This window comes from Micropterus dolomieu, linkage group LG23 (genome assembly GCF_021292245.1).
Source record: "Micropterus dolomieu isolate WLL.071019.BEF.003 ecotype Adirondacks linkage group LG23, ASM2129224v1, whole genome shotgun sequence".
Lineage (NCBI taxonomy): Eukaryota > Metazoa > Chordata > Actinopteri > Centrarchiformes > Centrarchidae > Micropterus > Micropterus dolomieu.
Genome location: NC_060172.1, coordinates 35,893,619 through 35,900,161, shown reverse-complemented (window position 1 = coordinate 35,900,161; position 6,543 = coordinate 35,893,619). Strand labels below are relative to the sequence as shown.

The window sequence follows — 6,543 nt, the reverse complement described above, 5'->3', positions numbered from 1 at the left end:
AAATTACTAATGACCTCCTCATTGCATCAGACAAAGGACTTGTCTCTGTACTGGTTTTATTAGATCTTAGTGCTGCATTTGATACCATTGACCATCAGATCCTATTGCAGAGACTGGAACATTTCATTGGCATTAAAGGAACCGCTCTAAGCTGGTTCCTTTAGGCAATATTATCAGGAAATATTCCATAAGCTTTCATTGTTATGCAGATGATACTCAGTTATATCTATCGATCAAACCAGATGAAACTCATCAGTTAGCTAAACTTCAAATGTGCCTTCAGGATGTTAAAACCTGGATGACCTGTAATTTTCTAATGTTAAACTCAGATAAAACTGAAGTTATTGTTCTGGGGCCTAAGCACCTCCGTGACGCATTAGACGCATAGAATTAGATGCATAGAATTTAAAATCATTCTTCTTACCTACAAATCTCTTAATGGTCAGGCACCATCTTATCTTAAAGAGGTCATAGTACCTTACTACCCCACCAGAGCACTGCGCTCCCAGAATGCAGGGTTACTTCTGGTTCCTAGAGTCTCCAAAAGTAGACTAGGAGCCAGAGCGTTCAGCTATCAAGCTCCTCTCCTGTGGAACCAGGTTCCAGTTTGGGTTCAGGAGGCAGACACCAACTCCACATTTAAGAGTAGGCTTAAGACTTTCCTCTTTGATAAAGCTTATAGTTAGGGCTGGCTCAGGTGACTCCTGAACCATCCCTTAGTTATGCTGCTATAGGCCTAGACTTCCGGGGGATTTCCCATGATGCACTGAGCTCCTCTCTCCTCTACTTTCTCTCCCTCTGTATGCAACCTCATCCCATTAATGCATGTTTCTAACTCAACATCTCCCCTTTCCGGTAGTCTTGTGCTTTCTCGTCCCTCTCCTCTATCCTCTTATCACTTCCTGCAGGTGTTTCTGGCTCTGGAGCTGTGGAATCTGGATCTGTGTTTGCGAGTCACCTGCTGCCCCCGTGTTCCTTGCTTGGTCGTTTGGTCTTGGCCACCGGTACTCCTAAAGACTGTAACGACTGTCGTTACAGCAACCAAGCCAGTCAGTCAGAACTGAAGAAGTCCTTTGGATGAGGGACGAAACGTCTTCCAGTATCTTCAACCAAGTCCAGTTGCCCTTGACTTTAACCTTCGTTGGATAACTATGACCTGAATGACTGAGAATCTTCATAGACTTCATAAGACCTAATCGTGTGTATGACTTGGGAGGAACAGGTTGTCTCAGTGAGTGATTCATTCATATTCATGCATGCGTGAAGGATCTTGGACTCTTACGTTCACTCATCACACGGAAGCAGTATTGATTAGTTCACAACTCTCAACTGTGGGTCTCTTGGTCTGAGTCGTTCATTTGTCACGTGACAGCTCCTACTGTGGAGCAGGAATGAACGACTCGTTCAACGCTCACATGGGTCCTCCTCAGTCTTTCATTCACTCGGCAGGCTGAGAATGAGAGGCAGGTTGGCCGTCAGGTAACAGTCACTGGACTGATATTATATAGCTATTTTGTTAATTATGTGACTTTTTATAAAGCATAACATTATTACAGTGCAGTGATGTTGTGCTAAGTTATAGTTTTAACACAGCCGTACCTTAACTTTAGTCCTGCTAGTGTTTAACATTACAGCTAACAGCTGATGAGAGTTGTTCTGGGTCCGCTCCACTTCAGAGCCCTGACAGGGTTCTACCTGGAGCCGAATTACCTCAGAGGTCGTCTCCTCTCCAAAACAAACAGACCTGGTCATTAAAACATTAAAACACATCCACGTAGCAATATTAGCGTTAGCCCTGTAAACAGCTAAGAGCTGATCCGGTCTGCCAGAGAACGCAACGTAACTTTTTCTTTTTATTTACCAACAGAACCGTGCTGTTGTTTCACAGCTCCTGACTGGTGAACAACCTGCAGTGTTTGAGAGCGATGGGCTTTCTTTTTCTGCAGAATCAGGACCTGATGTGGCCCATTCTGCGTCCAGAACTGCCAAACTGCTGCGCTTATATAATGTGTTAATATTTCTTTGTTCCTCTCTCTGTGCTGGAGTTCTTGGTGGCTTGATCCAGATTATTATTAAATTGGTTGAATTTCAATAAGAGTGTGTTTTTTCATATAGTGTATCAAGCATATTACTTCAATATATTTACTGCAAATCTGATAATCTAATAATAATCTAATAATATTTTACTCATGGATAGGGATGTTAGACTACTGTATGAATGAGCACTTTAGAGATAATGATAGCAATTATATACATAAGCCTTTATATGACTGGTCTGGTTGTATACTCGGGAAAGATTGTGAAAATGGCAGGTTTTAGCCAGAGTAGTGGTGATTACATACTGACAACATATTTCTGTGGTTTTTACATGGTTTGAATATGGTTGTGGGCCCAGGGGGGTTTATATAATGATGATATACAGTAATCAAGAGGTGAATTTGTGCATTATACTTTGTCAAATAAAGCAACCCAGGCAGCCTTCCGTGTTTGAGAACGCAATAACCAGCCTAGTTCAATTGAACGAAATGAACGAAATGACTCAAAAAAAGATTAGTTCATTTTAATGAAAGAGATTTTAATGAACGAGTCTGTCAAAAGACTCGAACTTGCCATCACTAGCTCGAGGTTTCTGCCTCTTTAAAGGAAGTTTTTCCTTGCCTCTGTCGCTTAGTGCTGCTGTTGGTGGGAATTGTTGGGCTTCTGTTAATAACATCACAGAGTATGGTCTAGACCTGCTCTTTTATGAAAAGCGCTGTGAGATAACTGTTGTTGTGATTATTGCGCTATATAAATAAAATTGAATTTAAAATTTAAGCCCCCCCAGCCCGGATACATCAAAAGTGGATTTGTATTTTTCGGTCATTCATTAATACAGGCACAGTTCAACAATATTTATTAAACAACTAACAGCAAGCACACTTACTGAGTGGATGAGTCCAGAAAATCTAGACTAATAAACAATCCAAACAAACAACTAGATCTAAAACTAAATCCAAAGGCAATATCCAAAAATCAACACAAAACACAGCACAAGAAAGAGAATGACAAGCTACAATGACCACACAGTGACTGAACACAACAAGCAAACATTTAACAGCAGGTAACAAGCAGGGTGGAATCAAGACCAGGTGGAGGCAATCAGATACAGAGAAAGAAACAGAGGCAGGCAGAGTGATCACAGGGGGAGAAGACAGAACACAGGTTACCAAACACAAAAAAAGTCAAAACAGGACTGAACAGATCAGGGTCCAGTTACAGAAAGCGGGATTAGTGAAAATTCTGAGTAGGCCTATGTTGAGCCTGAGATGAGGGAAACTCAGGGTTTTCTGTTTCAGAGAGCGAGACCAGATAATCCCTAGATCAGTAACTCCGGCAACTGATGCTGTGAACCTAACCTCTAGGAGGTTAAGTTCACAAGTTGGAATCAAAGCATGTATCTGAACACATTTACGTCTTTAAATACTTTCAAATCCCGGTTAGATAGGCTAATACTTTTTTACCCAAACATGATCTTGAACATGACCGCTTTTATGATCAATCTGTCATCGATGTAAGAACAGATCTCCGCACTTCGTGGATTTATCCTCAGCCCAGAATAAAATCTATGTCCGTCTTTAGGTATAACGCTGCGACTCTGTGGACAGTCGCACTGAAAACACTTAGGTACTGTGAGCTACATTACTGCAGTAATCACTGTTTAATATGTAACCTATAAAACTGATCAATGAACAGTAATCTGTCATATTGTAGCCGCACTGATTGGAACATTCGTATTTATCAACTGGAGATAATGTGACTATTTCTGAGTGAGGATGACTATGGTGCAGCTGAAACAAATAGGCCTGAATAAGGTTTAAAAGTGAGTTTTTTATTATTACCTGCTGATAGCCTTAATGTGTTTTGACAGTATTAATAAAATACGAAATGAGCAAGATTCTATTAATGTAAAATAGATGTCTAAAACTTTACAGTCAGTTTGAACCTATAGACACATTTTCCACTGCAAAAAATAATGAATATTCTAACCTGGTGTGTGTGACTGTGACTTTACAATCACAGGTTCACAAGTGTCTTATATTTGATTAAACTGTTCACTGATGACCATGTAAAGATAGTTACTTAAGGTGATTACTTACATTCTTTATGTTTGTATGCACTATTTTAGGAGATACTTACATCTGACAGTGACAATAAATAAAATGCAAATTAATCATTTATGTCAAATTTGATCTAAAATCATCAATCAATAGATGTTACAAGCTATAACCTAGAGTAGCTCAAATTTTGGTAAATGTAGTCAATTTACTTGATCAGTCTGGGACTTTTGTGTTGAGTTTTTCATGCTTGTCTGTGGTTACTTCCTGCCTCTGGGTGGCTACCATCACAGCGAAGTAGATCAGTGCTGAATTAGTGTGGTCTGTCGCCGTTTTTAACGCCGTTTTTTAAACAAAACGCCCTTTTTCGCCGCGTGTCAAAACAAAACGACGTTTCTATAAATAAAACATACTTCAAGAGTGACGTTTATTGGCACTAATGACTTGCCATAGTTTCGTCAGAATGACCGCGCCTTCCTTCCTACCCTCTCGCCCTCTTGCCACCCGTGTGAAAAGGCCCTAACGTACCCAACACTAAGTCTAGACCGGTTACAAAAAACGTTACCGTTTCATAAAACAACATACGGTAGCTTAGCTACCAAGGACATAAAGTTGTATGAATGTGCATCTTATGACAGTCTGACCCTTATAAAAGCAGAGTAGTTAGACCATCGCACACTGCAGAAACAGGATCCAGTTTCACAACAGGCTGCGCGCGCCCGGACGGTCAGCACTTTTTGGCACGAAACCTGTCAGACAGACCGCAGAGCAAAACTTGGGAAAGAAACCGTCTTCCATAAGAGAGAAGTAAACACGACTGTTTCTGCATGTAAGTCTCGATTTTACTACTCAGTACTGCATATGAAGCGTGTATGTGATACATGTATGTACGCTTTTTTACTGTTGTCGCGACTCCCTGTGTGTTTTTTTCAGAAGCTAAGGTTGTACAAAAAAAACAAGGTTAGCTAGCTTCCCTTTAGAAGTTTTGCTAATTTGCCAAATTATTTGGGTTCATTGTTATCTTTACAGTTACATGTGTTCTGTGTGATCTGATGAGTTTTACCTAATACTTTAATTTGCTGCCATGGCTCCGTAGGAGTTGATTAACATAGCTAACGTTAGCTGTTACCCAGCAGTGATAGCAGGGTAAATATTGACTTACTATAGTTATGTGAATAACATTTTCAACATGATTAAATGCTAAAACAAATTGTGCAGATAGAAAGAGCTTGAAATATACTTTAAAATGATACCAAGACCATGTTTATAGGTTCAATAATCGCAGAACGCTGGTCATTTGGCAGCCAAAAGTAGTCACTTTATTTTGTCCTCGACTGAAGTCAAAGCAAAAGGTGTGACCCTGCGGCACGGCTAAAGCACACTCTGCTGGCTGCTTCTTACGTTTTTAGCCAATGGAAGCAGATTGCAAGATTATCTGTTAACATTTGATCTCTACTTTTGCTTTCTTACACCCGTCTTACCTCACCATGGGTGTACATACATTACCATCACACTGTAGTATTTAATATTTCTCTAACAAATATTCGTTATGAACATAATAGGAAGGATAGTGTGGGAATGTAGTGATGGAGTATTATTTTTTGCCAAGTCAATGTGTTTCCCGCCATTTAATGCTAGCTAAGCTAAAGTGCATTCATTACCGTAACACCAATCTTTCATTACCGTGCCATTTGTTGCCTGTTACGGTAATGAATTCTGATGTTACGGTGATTCATATGAGAATAGTTTTCTATTGCTTGTTAGATATTTTTGTTTATCAGTATCAGGGCTGAGCAATAATACAATAATAATTATAATAATTATTGCAAAATGACTTCCCTCAACAATATAACAAATGTTTAATATATTGTCAATAAGTGTTTGATTCAATTCATTTCAATCACGAACGAATTAGCTCTTAATTTTTCTACCAAGATATTTATTTTGTTGAGGAAAAGGAAATGAAATTAAAGCTGCAAGCAGCGTTGGGCGGGCCCACGCACTTGTAAGCGCGTCCGCGCGTGAGCCGGCCGAGTTGCACATTCTGGAGTTCTGCCGGTGCGGCTGTGAATTTCCTACGCGTTTCCGACGCCGCATGAATGTGCTATATGTCACTTCCTGTGTCCCCTATGTGGAGCTACATAGCACTTGCCGCTATGAATATAAATCGGTATTGACGTGTAGATGTCTGCGGGGTGGGAGAGTTATCAAGCACGTAAAGTTTGTTTCAGATGTGAACATGTACACTGAACAATAATGTACCCAAACAATAAAATAAATTCCTTTTATATTTCCCTGCCTTGTTGTTTATGTGTACATACAGAGGAAGAATGTGAGAACAGCACACATTTCATCGTTACTGTGTGTTAGAGCATGGGAGAACAGTGGATACTTTTAATACAGCCCACACCCCTAATACTGTGTAACTATAACAAGTAGAGAACAGAAG

The 6,543-nt window shown here is 39.9% G+C and overlaps 1 protein-coding gene across 6 annotated transcripts in view; it reads left to right on the top strand.

Moving 5' to 3' along the window:
• The first annotated feature begins 4,596 nt into the window (after window positions 1-4,596).
• LOC123962713 (inactive serine/threonine-protein kinase TEX14-like) overlaps window positions 4,597-6,543 on the top strand; it is a 94,274-nt gene continuing 92,327 nt past the window's right edge. For all 6 annotated transcript variants that reach the window (XR_006823040.1, XR_006823041.1, XM_046038962.1 and 3 more), the window contains exon 1: window positions 4,597-4,923. The gene's annotated coding sequence lies outside the window, so the exon portion shown is untranslated. The remainder of the gene's footprint in view (window positions 4,924-6,543) is intronic.